The sequence below is a fragment of the Mus caroli genome, unplaced genomic scaffold, assembly GCF_978045245.1.
Source record: "Mus caroli unplaced genomic scaffold, Mus_caroli_1 scaffold_6, whole genome shotgun sequence".
Classification (NCBI taxonomy): Eukaryota; Metazoa; Chordata; class Mammalia; order Rodentia; family Muridae; genus Mus; species Mus caroli.
The window spans coordinates 151,608,248-151,611,204 of record NW_028227261.1 but is presented as its reverse complement, the minus strand read 5'-3'; positions in this window follow the sequence as shown (position 1 = coordinate 151,611,204).

Below are 2,957 nucleotides of genomic sequence, written 5' to 3'. Positions count from 1 at the left end.
GAGTTAAAATTCAGGTTGTCTCGTGCAGTGGGTGGGTTAGTTAACGCTGTGCCTTTGTGGCAATGTCTCTAAGACGTGAAACAACTGCACTCTATCCAAAGTTGCCACTGGCAAAGCTGCTCTGAGGCTCCCTGTGCGCTCTGGCTGTGTGTCTTCTCGCTAGTCAAAGCACAGCAGGTGCAATTCTCCATTTGCTCTTTGTCTCAGGAATTATGTGGCACATTCTCTGGAAACCATCTAAATATTTGCTGATAGTAAAACGGAAAATAATCCTAATCATATTAATCGTTGGCAGAAATTTTATGACATTAAATTGTTCTTGCAGTGGGTCAATGTCTAGTACAAGCTGCAGCATCCACACAATGATTGGTTCCAGAGACCGATGGATGTTTTCTTCAGAGCACTTCAAGTCACATGACACATTACATTTTAACAGTGTTCCTTATCATGAGCTCAAATCATTGACAAAACATAGTGAGACAGGTGCTTTCCACCCACCAGTCTTGCAAACAGGAGTTCCTAGGAGCAGCAGAAGTGAAATGGGTCCATGCTCCCCTCCTCATAGCACTGACCACATAGCACTGGCCCCTCACATATACTTCACCCTGACTATTTCCAAATTTTTATTATCTAATAAATGTTCATGAAAATAACCCCATGGCTTTGCTCAGTTTCATACTTGTAGGAGGTTGGTCTGGTGCTACTTGTACTCAAATGCTAAAGTTTAGACCCCAAGATCTGGTGGCCCCCATGAGGAGATTCTCACATCAAGGGATGCTATGCAACCTATCTCCCCAAGTTAATTGGTCAATAAAAAGCTAAAGCCTGTGATTGGGCAGTAGATAGAGGTAGGTAGGTTTTTTTTTTTCCAGTTACTTGTAGCTCAGGGCTACAAGTAAAAACAGGAGAGAGAGAAAACAGGAGACTGAAGGAGGAGGGAGCTGCCATGAAAGGAGACTGACCATGAGCACGTGGCCAGGAGAAACAGCAAGGAAATGGGACATGTGCCTGGGATGGAAGTTAAAATAGTGCCAAAACCTGCCCAATCTAGGCTCACAGCTTGTAAACCAAATACTCAGGCTGTGCATCTTTTATATGAACAAGCTAGAATTTTCAATTCATTTAACACATAGTAGCACCAATAATTGTCTGAACTCAATCCAGGCTAAGATGCTTGAACATTCAGGACTTTGGGTTGCGCAGAGTGGAGAGGGTTTTAATTTTTTTCATTTATACTTTGTTATAGAACTATAACGAGATTGAGAAACTATTTTCAAGTGTTAAAATATAATTCATTAAGAATGTGCAAAGGCTTGCTGTCTTTGACCTCTTCGAGGACACATATGCATGATTTTTGTATCATTACTATAGTTCTCACAACAGAGTGGAAACTGATCAACTTTACTCTTCAACAGATAGTAGCTTCCAAGCATCCAGCCATCCTAACCCATCCTCTCTCAGCCCCTCTAGCAGGTCCCAGCATCACAGGCCCAATGTAACAAACTGCAGCTCCTAGTCACCCCATTTCATACCCTAGAACCAGATAATTCCCCCAAATCCTCCACTTGATATGCCCTAAATAACTTTATTTGAACTTGGATATTGTGCTTTGTTTTACAAAATACAGTAATAAAATCCAGGCCAAAAAAAAAAAAAAAAAGAATGTGCAAAGGAGGAGCAGGGAGCACCATCTTGGCTCCGGGACTCCACCGAACTTGGGAACTTAGTCTGCACAGGTGAGAGTGTGCACCACAGAGGCAGACAGCTTCTGGGACAGGCGGGAGCCACAGAGCCGCTGAGGCAGCACCCTTTTGGGGCTGCAGACATCCGGCACCCTCGCAGCCGGAGGACAGTGCTCCGCCCTGCACGGGAGCCCTCTGCCTCAGGAGCAGGGAGCGCCATCTTGGTTCTGGGACTCCGCCGAACTTAGGAACTTAGTCTGCACAGGTGAGAGTGTGCACCACAGAAGCTGACAGCTTCTGTGACCTGCCAAAGCAACACAGCATCTGGGAAAGGCCCTGTTTTGGGCCTTCTTCTTCAGCCAGGAGGAGGTCTAAACACCAGATATCTGTGCACCTTCCCTGTAAGAGGAGAGCTTGCCAGCAGAGAGTGCTCTAACCACTGAAACTCAGAGGAGAGAGCCTGTCTCCCAGGTCTGCTGATAGACATTAATCAGAATCACCAGAAGAACAATCACTAAACAGAGACAACTATAACAACTAACTCCAGAGATTACCAGATGGCGAAAGGTAAACGTAAGAATCTTACTAACAGAAACCAAGACCACTCACCATCATCAGAACCCAGCACTCCCACTTCGCCCAGTCCAGGGCACTCCAACACACCCAAAAAGCTAGACCTGGATTTAAAAGCATATCTCATGATGATGGTAAAGGACATCAAGAAGGACTTTAATAACTCACTTAAAGAAATACAGGAGAACACTGCTAAACAAGTAGAAGACATTAAAGAGGAAGCACAAAAATCCCTTAAACAATTGCAGGAAAACATAACCAAACAGGTAGAAGACATTAAAGAGGAGACACAAAAATCCCTTAAAGAACAGCAGGAAAACACAACCAAACAGGTGATGGAATTGAATAAAACCATCCAAGACCAAAAAAGGGACGTAGACACAAGAAAACCCAAAGTGAGGCAACGCTGGAGATAGAAACCCTAGGAAAGAAATCTGGAACCATAGATGCGAGCATCAGTAACAGAATACAAGAGATGGAAGAGAGAATCTCAGGTGCAGAAGATTCCATAGAGAACATCGCACAACAATCAAAGAAAATGGAAAACGCAAAAAGATCCTAACTCAAAACATCCAGGAAATCCAGGACACAATGAGAAGACCAAACCTACAGATAATAGGAGTGGATGAGAATGAAGATTTTCAACTCAAAGGACCAGCAAACATCTTCAACAAAATTATAGAAGAAAACTTCCCAAATCTA